This window comes from Vanessa cardui, chromosome 22 (genome assembly GCF_905220365.1).
Source record: "Vanessa cardui chromosome 22, ilVanCard2.1, whole genome shotgun sequence".
In the NCBI taxonomy this organism is placed as follows: domain Eukaryota; kingdom Metazoa; phylum Arthropoda; class Insecta; order Lepidoptera; family Nymphalidae; genus Vanessa; species Vanessa cardui.
Window position 1 is genome coordinate 7,416,397 of NC_061144.1, and position 14,698 is coordinate 7,431,094.

At 31.1% G+C, this 14,698-nt stretch overlaps 1 protein-coding gene across 1 annotated transcript in view; it reads right to left on the reverse strand.

Annotated features, from left to right (window-relative positions):
- Positions 1 to 14,698, reverse strand: part of LOC124539459 — a 92,120-nt gene that overhangs the window by 42,373 nt on the left and 35,049 nt on the right. The gene's annotated exons all lie outside the window — the stretch shown is intronic.

The following is a 14,698-nucleotide window of genomic DNA, read 5'->3' on the forward strand; positions in this document are numbered from 1 at the left end:
GAGTTCGATTACAGCTCTTTCGAGGGATCCTTGTAGTTCACGCCGCGTGACGTATTAAATCCGCATTTTCGAAAGTCTATTTTTGCTTTATTCGCAAGTTTCCTTTGAAATTGTCCTCGAAGTAGTTTCTGACTCATATAAACGGAACGCTTAATCTATCCATATTAAAAAAAAATTAGTTAGTCAACATCAGCTTCACTTAAAATCAAAAAATAAATAAAATTTTAACAAAAAGAAAAACCGACTTCAAACAAAACACTATTTTAAAACAAATGAATATGCACGAAAAAGTAATAAAAATAATTGCGTATTCAACATATTTTTTAGAGTCTTCCTAAGTTAAATGAAATGAAAAATATTAGACTACTTAAAAGTCGATTAACGATTATATCATGTAGTTATAATTATTGTTATATTTGGAGTCGGTGTCAGCCAATAAAACCCTACAGTATATCTATCAAAAAACAATACGAGAATACTTTAACAAATATGTTTTTTACAAATTACCTTTTACACAATAATATACTGGATCAATCAAGGGGCTCGTATCGCTTCTTTCTTTTGATTGTTGGGGCAAGGGCACTGTGGCTGACACCGGCTCCAAATATACCAATAACTATAACTACATGATATAATCGTTAATCGACTTTTAAGTAGTCTAATATTTTTCATTTCATTTAACTTAGGAAGACTCTAAAAAATATGTTGAATACGCAATTATTTTTATTACTTTTTCGTGCATATTCATTTGTTTTAAAATAGTGTATTGTTTGAAGTCGGTTTTTCTTTTTGTTAAAATTTTATTTATATACGTTAGCTACGAACACTCGTTTTAAATGATAAAAATATTATTTGACATTTTTGGGAAGAAGTTATTTTACGGACTGTACAGTGGGGATCGTTACGAAGAGAAAACGTTAAACCCCTTTCACCGTACCTTCCCTTTCTCTCTCTTTCTATTTTATAAAGTTCATGTACTATAATCTAAACTTTTGTACAGATTTTTTAATAAAAATCTATCATATCATTTAAACGATACTATTATTTAATTCCTAATATATAATAATCAACGCATACAAAAATAAATACAACACTATATTTAAATAAACGCATAAAAAATTATTATTGCAATTATACATTTGTGTCAACATTTTTCTCTATTCCTTTATGCTCATGATCGAATGGAACGGAAACTACGATACAACCAAAAATAATTTAGTACTAAAAACACTGGCTAACACGAATTAATTTTTAATTTTCTTTATCTTGGGATTGAACCCGGAATTTAGGAATTTGAAACTTACAATGTATCACAATGACCTAGGGCGAATTCAAATAAAAATACAGTTGATAATACCTTGTATTGACCCGTGTGACGTCATTATGGTAGTATATAGATAATGACGTCACACTCTTCACTATTGCAGATCATTTTTAGAAAAATAATTCATGTGTAGGTAAAGTAGCTAAAAATAAAATCTAGCCTTGAATTAACGAAATGTCGTACTAAAATACTACAAGCATATAACACGACGACAACCACAAGTTATATTTAATGTTTCCCAACACCTACACATTCAGTTAAATCATAATGATTATGTATAATTTTAAAGCAGTTTCACTCAACCGTTTGGGCTGAAACTTTTGAAAAAAGAACAATTTTTTCACTTCATCCAATGACATTCCATACACAAATGTCATTGACTTCATCGTTGTAAATCGAAATATTTGTATGCTGTCTGCTATACGTTCATTCCTTAAAATTGTTACACATACAAATAAAAGCATCACAAAAAAAGCTTTTTTTTTTTTAAACAATATTCCTGACGAATCTTCATAAATCAGAACGAATATGTTATATAATTATGAAAAACTTACATTATATATGAAAATATATGCCAGACGAAAGTTTGTCGCAAGTTAATAAAATTAATTCATAACAAAGTATCATGATGCCAGCACACGTCCACACTACAACTGACATAGGGAAAGACCACAAACTAATTATATGAAGTGTCCTAAACACTGAACAAATGTTTGTATGAAATCCGTCAAAACTTTGCGTATAATCCTCTAAAATATAACAAAGTACTTTGTTCATTATATAATGTAATGTATATTGTAGGTTTATTTTAGTTTATTACTAAACTTACCCATGATGAACTAATCTATTATGTAAAGCTATAAAATTTGTATGTCTGTACGTACAAATCTCAGGAGTTATCAGTCTGAAGTCATGTTAGGTAAAATATTAATTCTGAAATTATATATAACAAGCAACTCGCCACAGCTTCGCAGGGTACTTTATATATATCGTTATATAAGTATGACCAAATTACATAAAATAATTATAAATTATAGCCTATGTGATATTCTTATGTATAACCTATGTTATTGTAAATTTTTATTCAAATCTGTTAAGTAGTTTTTTCGTGAAAGAATCACAAATATACACACCATCTATCCTCATAAACTTTAGCATTTATAATATTAGTTGGATTATTATCGTTCTATTTCAACTTATTCACACAAAAGCCTAAATAAATGTTAATGTTAAATATTAAACTTAAAACTTCCTTGTTAATTTATCTGTCTATCAGTGAAAACCGCATGAAAATCCGTTCAGTAGTTTTGGAGTTGGGAACTGCAAAGCAACGCTTAACGCTTTACGCTTTAGCGATTGACTTTAAGGTATTGGAAAAGTAAAAAGTCTGGTATAACCTTAATTCAGGTTTCATTAATTTATTTAAAAACAAAAAAGTTGTATTGAATTACTTATTATCATCAATAAAATATTATCTATATAAATGTGTACATGTTTAGATGCATAAGTGTATCAGAGTGGTGTGTACACAGGTATTCATGGGTACGCCACTCCGAGGTCCCGGGTTCGACTCCCGGCTGAGTCGATGTAGATTATCATTAGTTTTCTATGTTGTCTTGGGTCTGGGTGTTTGTGGTACCGTTGTTACTTCTGATTTTCCATATCACAAGTGCTTAAGCTACTTACATTGGGATCAGAGTAATGTATGTGATGTTGTCTCATATTTATTTATTTAAAAAAAAATGTCAAAAACTCAAATGAGATTTGTGTTAAATTACTATGAGTATATATGGAATTAATTATCGCTGTTACAAGTGGGTGCAATAGTGCTAATACTTTAAAGTATTGCACACGGTACAAATATAAAAATATGTAATAAGAAACCTCCATAAATAATGTATGTAAGGAAAAGTTTCCACGATTGTGGATTTTTGCAAACATTCATTACATAGGTTTTACCAAATGGTCTATTTAGAGGAATAATTTGTTTTAAATCTGGTTATTAATCAAATTAATGATTACAACTCGCAATACATGACAGAACTATAACGATACAACCGTTCTAATTTGTGGACCATGCTCTCAAATTCCAATTTTAAATTTAACTCGCATTGACAAAGAAGTTTCATTACAAAAAAGGTAGAACAAGAGTTTCGAATCGGATTTCTCAATATTCTACTATGCATTTGAATACAAAGTAGTTACAATTTTAATGCTACTGCTTTAAAAAAGTAGATGGCCCAGTGGTTTGAACAAGTGCATCTTAACCGATGATTTCGGGTTCAAACCCAGGCAAGCACCACTATATATGTGTGCCTAATTTGTGTTTATAATTCATCCCATACTCGGCGTTGAAGGAAAACATCGTGAGGAAACCTACATTTGTCTAATTTCGTTGAAATTCTGACACATGTGCATTCCATCAAACCGCATTGGAACAGCGTGGTGAAATATGTTCCAAACACTCTCCTTAATGGGAGAGGGAGGCCTTAGCCCAGCAGTGAAAAATTTACAGGCTGTTACTTTTTTTTTAATTTATAGAAAAGTGATTATATACATAATACATAATTGTTAATTTTTTAAACCACCTTTTTCTGAATTAATTTCAAGTGTTCATTTAATTTCCAAGATAAATCGTGGTTCAATTGTGCTCATTATACTTGCTTAAAACGTCTTAAGTACAATAACTACTTTAAAAATCTTTTGTTCGTCGTCTAAAATCGAGTGAATTTTATGCGGAATTAAAGAACAAAACGACTTCTTGATTTTCTATTTAAATTATAGTAGTTTTTTAATAGTGATGTACGGTTGAACAAAACTTTAACACGGAGTTTAAGAGATACTCTTACCACGATAGTGAAGTATGTATGTAAGTACTATAGACATTATAAGTCATCCCGGCTTCAATGCTTCAAATCCTCGAAAATCACTCAAGGAATTCACAGTAGAAGAAAATTCGTATTAGCATAATTAGAAGAAACAAGAATTTCTCTTTGTTTGTCTATAAATCCTAAAACATACTATACGCCGTAAATACTTTTATATCGAAATTGTTCCATGTTTAAAGACGGAATCGAGTATCCGCCTGTGTTTGTAGACACATTTGTACTCTACAATAATAATATAATTTATTTGCAGTATAGTTGGTTATTTTTCGTTGATACTGACGGCTGCCAAAGCTGGGATTTGTCAGGAGAATATCATCATATTTATGTTTAGAACCTTATCAAAAAAAAACTTAATAGTTTGCCTATACTATCTTGGTAATGAAGAGCTCGCTGAAAACGATACTGTAGCTATATACGGATTTTTGATATGGATATTTTAAATTATTTTATGTAGGTATATGCTACGTATTTATTTAGTTGATTTTATAAAGTTTGTGTTGACATTTGTTGAGTCAAAATACATTTTACATCGAACAGTATGTAGTCTCTCAACCGTATCGCATATTGTACACAAATAAAATATAAAGTGACGTTTCACATTTAAAAATATTATTGCTATAAATCAACTACAGTTCAGAGAAATTAAGTAGTAAGGGATTTGTTTATTCGAAACAATTTTAAAGGTACACCCTTCAGTAATTGCTTTCATAAGTTTTTAATTAAATTGTTATTTTCAAAGAATGTTCTATGATCTTTTATGACTCTCCAACAAAGGATACACACTAAGTATATCTATGTTAAAAAATATAAGGTTTACAAATTGTTTGCCCCTTCAACTATAGGAGACCAGACCAGAATTCACGATTAAGCAAAAAAAATTAAACACAACTTCGATAAAAAGAAAAATATATATAATTTTCAATTAGAAACTTAAATTTAAAAATAAGTTCATTAAATGGAAATTTAGATGAGAAATACTCTGAATTTGGACAAGCTTTAATGATTAATATCCAGGTCATTATTATTCTTAGAAAGTGTGTTATATTGTCTATAAAGCCTTGGAACAGAATGGTTATGTCCTAAGTTAGATTTTAATGTAGGAATATTAAATAGTCTATATGCTGTTACGGGGTATTCGAGAAGGAGCAATATCTTAAATATTAACAACAAAAGCAACAACAGCCTGTAAATTCCCAATGCTGGGCTAAAGGCCTCCTCTCCCTTTAAGGAGAAGGTTTGGAACATATTCCACCACACTGTTCCAATGCGGGTTGGTGGAATACACATGTGGCACAATTTCTATGAAATTTGTCACATGCAAGTCCTCACGATGTGTTACTTCACCGCTGAGTACGAGATGAATTATAAAGACAAATTAAGCACATGAATCAGCGGTGCTTGCCTGGGTTTGAACTCGCAATCATCGGTTAAGATGCATGCGTTCTAACCACTGGGCCATCTCGACTCATCTTGAATATTTGGTAGCAGATTGCTAAAAATTCTATCGCTCCTTGAATTATTTTTGCAGAAATATAAGATCTGTAATATTTATACGATATATACGTCACTACGTTAAAGTAATTTATTAGAAAAAATCACATATTTTTATATGTGACGTAGTTTTTAGAAATATTTTCATTTTATTTAAAAATTACATAAAAACATACTGTGTTCTGAATTACGAGTATTTCACAAATAAAATTGAAAGTGAAGCGGTTGAAACAGACACATCTCGGAGCTTAATCAAAGACAAGCCCTCAGAATTTGGCTTTTGGAGTAAGAAAATTGGAGCGACAATTTACAAGGAAAATTGAATTTTACCTCAATGGGATACAGTTTAATTTCGTGTGACAATAGGATCGAGCATCTTTTGTAATGCCACTGTTTTGTCTCTAAACCGGACTAAACCGGACATAGAGCGAAATGTTCGGGCATTTTCGTCAAATTGCTATCGAATATTCGATATTCCATTTTCATGAGTTTCGTTTTGTGAGTGAGATAGACTGCTTTTCGAGTAATGAGTAACAAGGACAAGTGTATTTTTGAATATGTCAATATAAATAAAGTGTCAAGCGCATATGAATTATGCAGTTGCGGTTTATCTGTTTGGATTTAATATGTAAATAAATAGTTTTAGAATGGTTCATTGTGTTTGTTTGTCAATACAGCTATTGTATGAGTCGTAACTAAGTTTAAGCTCCAGTATCAAAAGTATCTAACTAACATTTCGTCACTACAGGTACTTAAATACTCTGTTTAATTGGCAAATAACCTTTGGCAAGTTTAACGAAAACGGATTCAATGCTTGTAGTGTAACGATTTGTTTAAAGTAGTTTATATTTGAGACTGTGGTTCATTTGTTTTTTATTGTTGCAATATTTTTTCTTGGTGGTAGGTCTTTGTACAAGGCTGTTTAGGCAGCTATTCTATCGCTGAGTAGCAATGTTTAATATTGTTGTGTTACAGTTTGAAGGGTGAGTAAGCCAGATATAATAGATAACATCTTAGTTCTCAAGGTTGATGCCGCATTAAAAGTACAAGGAATGGTGAATATTTCTTACAGTAACTCATTAAATAGTGTAACACAAGTCGTTTTCTCTGTCCCTATATCTCTATGTACATATGCTTCAATATTTAAAACTATACAACATATTTTAATAGGGTTTTTTTATAGCTAGAGTGATTCAAGAAGAAGGTTTTTGTATATAATACATGGTAAATTTCGTAAAGAAACACTGATAACTTAAGAAGTTTATACTGTGATGTCATATCTCTGCAGCCCTGAGAAGCCTTGGCGAGTCACTAGTATTTACTGTGGGTAGTAATGACCGCTTTTTATCACCAGAACTACATAAAATAATTTAAATATACATACCTATTGTGTAATGTTATTATTGGTTTTTATACGTATAAGGTTAGGTTTGACACCATTGTTAATTTAGTTATGTAGTGTATGGGAATATAAATGTTTTTTTATTCTAGAACCATTTTAAAATTCAGAAGTTCTAAGTTTGGCACAATTTATATTTAATTGAAATGTATTTTAGTTGTTTTAATTTGATGAATTAAAAATTTTTCAGGAGTATTTTCGAGAGGTTTTAATTAGTTTAATTGATTGTTATAGTAACATATTTATATTTAGGTCAAATAGAAATATTAATCTAAATATACATATGTTTTTCTGTTTGTAACATGATATTAACAAAGATCGCACCTTAAATCGAAAGTGGCATTGTATTTAGCGAATTATTATTTAAATTGCTTAACATTATTTTTATATAACGTACATAAGTATTTCGTCATATTTTAAATTTCCCAAATGGTTTGCAACTAAACGTACGAAAACTTAAATATAATGTCAATTTGATTTCAAAACTAAAATTATTCTCTGAATAAATAAATTATTTATAGAACGAAACGCTAAAATTAAAAGTATATTTGTTCTACTGTTTTCAAATAGAAAATTTACACAGTAATGTTTACCGTTTGTGTTATTTGATTTGATAACATAATAAAACACCATGAATACTTTTAATTTTGACAATAACACTTACAAATTAAAAATATTACGAACATATTTGCATTAAGCCATAAATTCTATATGATTTCTGTAGATATTTTCTAATTTATCACTTATTATATTTAGAATAATAAAAGTTAGTGGCAAGTTTTGTGCAAGTCCGTCTAGGGTTTGCGTACTCATTATAAGTTCCACCGAGCAGCAATTTTATGTTATTTAAAATACTTTATTGCGCAGCACAAACACAACACAGTACACACACAGTACATTTGAGAAAAAAATATATGACAAATGAAGCAGGTTAGTCAGATATACATACATAGATAGATAGATAGAACGATGTTTAATATTGTTGTGTTGCAGTTTGAAGGTTTGAAGATTGACAGTCTCAAGATTGGTGTTATATTGGCTATGTGAGGAATGGTTAATATTTCTTAGTTTCCATATTTATGACCAGTGGTGACCATCGGTTTGTTTGCTAGTCCAATTATTTATTTATTTTATACAGATTGAATTTTAAAAAAGAAATAAATCAACATTTCAGTACATTTTCTTTTTCATCAAATCATATCCTAAACGACTTTTAAACAAAGATTATATTTTTCGTTGTAATATGACTTCTTTTATGGAGTATATTTAAAAGACAATATTTGACAAAATATTAAATTTGATACGAGCCGAAATCTCATTAATGTGTAATTATAATTCGTTCCATTCGTTCGTTCATTTGGGTCAATTTGTATCAATAACGTAATAAATTTCTTAATAATGAAGACTCTTGACCCGACAAAGGAACCGTAGTTCAATTATGAAGAGCTACTAGAAAACCGTTGGAGAAAACCATCTCGACTTTTTAATTAATAAATCGTAAAACTGTAATTGTCAGCACTCTAAGTTGGGTTTGATGGCTAAAGTTTTCACAACTAAAATTATTTTTTAATTCCAACAACTATTTGATGAATAAGCAGCAATACTTAGTACTGTTGTGGTCCGATATAGAGTGTGTGCCAGTGAAGCACAACTTAGCTCACAAGGTTAGTGGCGCGTTGGTACTGATTAATATTTCGTAGCTATTGTCAATGGAATGTGGGAACCAATATGGTGTAGTGTGGTGGCAATGTGCTAGCGAATATATTAAGATGATCTGTTTGTAACTATATATCAAATTATCAACTTACCTGCGATTAAAAATTTGAAAATAAAAAAAAAGTCTTAACATACTTCATTACTCCACCTTTTTACTTGTAATATATGTGTTTGTCTGTCTGTGTATATAATATATTTTGAAACATTGATTTATTATTCGGTTCTTTGAATAGAATTAAAAAAATATGTTTAAATCAACAAATTACTTGAACATATCAATTCTCAAACAACTTCGAGCGCGCAATATTATTGAAACCTTAAAAGTTTTTCCACTATTTTGCCAGGTTTGCTGCCACCTCTCATCTACTAAGTTTTGTTGAGTTCCTGTATGAAGGATGAGTGAGCCAGTGTAACTACAGGCACAAGGACATAACATCTTAGTTTCCTAGATTGGTGGCGCATTTGTGTAAGGAATGGTTATTATTTCTTACAACATTAGTATCTATGGATGTGGTGAGCACTTACAATGAGATAGCTATTTTTTCCAAGCCTACCAATTATACAGTTTACACTTTATGTATTAATAAATGGATTGTTCGTTTTGGTGTTTGCACGTTAAATAAATAAATATTTTCATTAGTTTGAGCTACTATTTGTAATGGCTGAACCAATTTTCGAATGTAAACAGGACTTTAAATATAATAAATCGAGGCATTTTTTTATCTAAAAATATTTGAACGGTTCTGAAAAATTGAACATTTTAATAAATTTAAGTGACAAGTTGATAGGAAGTGGATGAGAGGGGTTAATAATTGGGATCAGTGGTGCGCCTTGGAGGTCAGTGTCCACCAATGGACTGATACACACTGATGATGATGATGACGATAAAGTTACAAGATTAAATTTACAAATATCTACACTGAGATGGCCCAGTGGTTAGAACATGTGCATCTTAACCGATGATTGCGGGTTCAAACCCAGGCAAGCACCAATATATATATATATATATTATATATATATATATATATATATATATATATAATATATATATATATATATATATATATATATTTATCCCGCAAACAATTGGCCGTCCACTGAAGGCGAAAATGCATTTAAACTGGCGTCCACCTGCTTTTGGCGTCCGTATACCGGACGCCACTTTTTTAGCCGGTGGCATTGAGGTCCTATTCATCCTAGCTAGCCGTAGTACAAAAATCGACGGAAGCTAAAATTCGCTTAAAATAGTTGAAATAAAATATTGAAAAGTTCCCGAAGAAATCACCGCGCGGGTGAGGCGCTGCCGCAGCGCGTATATCGCACACAGTATATCTAGGGGAATTCCTGACTACGGATTCGCTTATTTGGCGTCCAAAATTGCGACGTTGCCGTCTCGCTCATTTCACTTACGACTTGCATAATACCTATTCGGTGCTTTATTATTGTTTGTTTTACATCAGTGTGTAGAAATAAACTGTTATTGAAACTTATTTAATGTTGTATCAAATATATTAATAATGAATATATGAATTCCCAAGGACTTCGTGGAAGAAAATTTTTAAATATTTTACAATAATTAATATGTATATTAATTATTCATAATAATAACATAAAGTATGTCTGTCTGTCTGTTATCTTTTCACGCATAAACCGATTTAGATTAAATTTAGTATGGAGACATTGTAGAGAAGAACATAGGATAATTTTGTCTCCAAAATCATACCCTAACGAGGTAAAAAAGGAAAGTAGAAGTTTGTACAGGGAATCTATATCCGCTTAACTGATTTAAATTAAATTTGATATAAAGATAGGATAGTTTCCATCCACGAAATCATCCTCTAAGGGACTAAAAGGTGGTGAAAGTTTGTACAACATCTATATCAATCGTGATTGGTATCTGTACTGTTAAATCTTCTGTGTAAACAAACCGGCGTAAAGCTTAGTACTTTGTACAGGCGCTAAATAGCCATATACGGACGCCCAATAGCTGTGTACGGACGCCCAATAGCTGTATACGGACGCCCAATAGCTTTATACGGACGCCCAATAGCTGTATACGGACGCCCAATAGCTGTATACGGACGCCCAATAGCTGTATACGGACGCCCAATAGCTGTATACGGACGCTCAATAGCTGTATATGAACGCCCAATCAAAAAAACATAATCAAAAATCAAAATAAACTTTCAAGTAGACTTTAACAAACACTTTTGAATCGTCATTTAACAATTAAGTGAAGCTATCAAGCTATCACCGGTTCGGAAAGTAGATTCTATCGAGAAGAACCGGCACGAAACTCAGTAGTTACTCTTTTTCAACATTTAAAAATACAAAGTCACGTTAGTTAATACAATTATATAAATTAATATATCCTGCTAGGAAGTCAACAGGTATTACACGCTCCACGCTTTTTTATTATCTATAAAATCTTGTTTCGAAAAATATGATTTTTTTACCAATGTATTTTTTACAAACGATTTGAATTAACGAAACGGCAAAGTTAAAAAATGTCTGCAGAATTTTATTATAGAATCGGATACCTTGGCCCAAGAAGGATTTATTACCTTTGCGGAGTCGGAAACTTGGCGTTATAAGCTTATCTTCAGTTCTAGTGCACATACAATGATTATCACTGATTTTATCAAAGTGATCAATGTTACTGTGAATATACATTATATTGTTGTAAATATATTGCGACGTAACAGTGAGTATTCCTACTCTATTAAAAACACCCCGAAGAGAGTCCCTAGCTTCATGATTATAAATAAACCGTATTGCTTTCTTTTGTAAAATAAAGATAGATTCAATATCTGCAGCGTTACCCCATAGTAATATGCCATATGACATATTACTGTGAAAATAACCAAAATATACTAGACGAGCGGTATCAACATCAGTTAGTTGTCTAACTTTTCTAACCGCGTATGTTGCGGAGCTGAGTCTTCCTGTTAGGGATGATAAATGAGGACTCCACTGAAGTTTGGAATCCAATTCTATTCCTGAGAACACCGTAGTATCGGCTACATCAAGACGTGTAGACAAAATGTGTAGTTATTACCCTATCCAATGTTGACATTGGGTAGGGTAATAACTACACATTTTGTTTTTTGAGCATTCAAAACTAAATTATATACTGTAAACCAATTGTGTATCTGTGATAATGCACCGTTAACGTTGTCATAGTCAGTTTTTTTTGTCAACCTTTAAAATCTGTGAAGTATCGTCAGCAAACAACACTATATCACAAATACATTTAATATAGAAAGAAAGATCATTTATATATACCAGAAATAGAAAGGGACCCAAAATTGAACCTTGTACAATAGCAGAGCGATAGTAATCTTGAGGCATACAGTATTATTTGAGGTGGTATATGTGGCTGCAAGCTACCAACTATAAAATGAAAGCACTGTTCCCAGTAAATTCATTTTATTATAAATACTATCATTTTATTATTGTAAATATGAAAATTGGTAGGTAGATTTTTATGACATACAGGAAAAATAAAACACAGGAGATAACAAATACAACAACAAAATAATGTGATAGAGAGGACATAATTATTCCGATGAAGTTTTATGGGCAGAGCCACTTGTGCTAAGAGCGAAAATGAGAGACACGATCATATTTACGCAAACCAAATATGAATCCCATTTTGAAATCGCCCAAGTTTTTCGCTGATCCTCCGTGAGATGTGTATAACAGTCGTCGGCGTAATCTAGGATAGCAAGTAAATTCGTATTTACACATTATAACATATTGGGTATCCGTATACATGTAGAAGTCTTACGAATATTGGAACAAAATAAACGTTGAACTGTTTGTACAGAACAGCGATAGGAAAAGAAAGAGATAACAAACCTAAAGCTGGCAACGTCGCACTTCCAAATACAGTCCATCCTGTGAGGACGCTAAATAATCGATGCCATAGGTAAATTATGATCGATATATCGCGGATGCCTGAAATGTATCATCATGGTTAGGGGTTCAAAAATGTTTGGGCCTGACTGAAAGATGAATATCGCGGATTTTTTTTTTATCAGAAAACAATGTATCCCAAGGACCTGGAAATCAAAAAACTAAGGGGAACTTGGGGACGTCGTAATGATGCACCACGTGCATGACGCCAAAAATGTTGTAGGATGTATATATATATATATATATATATATATATATATATATATATATATATATAATATATATTATATATATATATAATATATATAATATATATATATATATATATAATATATATATATATATATTGGTGCTTGCCTGGGTTTGAACCCGCAATCATCGGTTAAGATGCACATGTTCTAACCACTGGGCCATCTCAGTGTATATATATATATATATTTAAATCGCCCAAGACTTGTTGCGGCTTTTCAAAATCGAACCCTATGGCGTCCACCATTTGCAATGACTTTTTAATTGTTATTCGAACGAATATAGTTACATTGCTGTCATGTGATTTCTATTGTCGACGAGAAATTTTGTTTAGGTACGAAAATTAGATATTCAATTTGAAATAATTCTTGCTGGTTTTTTGCGTCCGTTCTCGATGGAAATCATGTGACACATTGTATATTTTTGTATTCGTGCCATGCATTTAATCGTTTTTCCTACATCCATCTAATTGTATGGATATATTGATACCGTATATTGTACTGTATTAATTCCATGCATTCTGCTAATTAAATGACTCCTTACTATATTTGAGATTTTATCGGTACCGTATATCATAATTATGTAAAGACAAGTATGATTTTATTATGTTCGTACGCTCATAACGTACATTGATGATTTGCACATCAAATGAAAGCAATTTTTTTTCTGTATATCATACGATATACGGTTGCCTAATAAAAAACAGGTCAATAATTTTTTTTTACGAAAAACCAATAATATTAATTTAATTAAAAACACTTGCGGCCACATTTTGTTAGGCAACCTAGTAAATACATATTCTCCTTATCATAAATATGCGTAAAAAATTGAGTTTAGGAAATATTCGATGAGTACATTGATTTTGAAGCGGAATTTCACTAAATTTGATTAGGTAGGGAAGGGTATTCGGGTGGGGGGCGGTAGTGGGAACCTACAGCTGGGTCGCAACTCCCAGGCTTCTTGATTATTTCGAATACCTTTCTCTACAACGCAATTTGCACGGCACACACACGGCGAATCCTTGGACTGCTAAGATGTTTCGCATATCGATAAATACACAGGTATATAATAGATCCCAATAAATTCATTGCGTGACGTGGTCTCTGTCTACCCCAATGGGGGACAGGAGTGACAACATGTATTTATGTATGAATAGAGAGTCATCTCTTTTTATGAAGTCGATTAAAATAAAATACTTATTTATATAACTTGGAGTACATAACAGACATTAAAAAAAAGTTATCCCTATATTATATACATTAATTAAATCTTAAATTTCAATAAGCTAAGTCCACTAGGCTAATTAAAGAATATTTAGGATATGATATTTAGGTTTATGCGGGAGCATTTTATTTATGTGCACTGATTTCTTCTGAATTTAAGTATGAACATAAAATAAAACAATTGTTTCGATAGTAAGTATTTTTAAGTTTTATTGTTTACAACTCAAAAAGGTACAATAATAAACCCATAGTCATAATAATCAAAGTGTCAGACAAATCAAATATACAGAAATCAGAACATAAAAGTAATTTAAAAAATTAACAATTTTAAGAACGACTAGTTCAGAGGCTGATTTATTAACGAAACTATAAAAAATAAAATAAATCAGTCAAAAATAAAAAAAGTACTAATACTGTTATTGAGGTAGGTTCATGTCAATAAATATTAAACATAATTATTAACTAACAAGTCAGTCATTACTTAAATGAC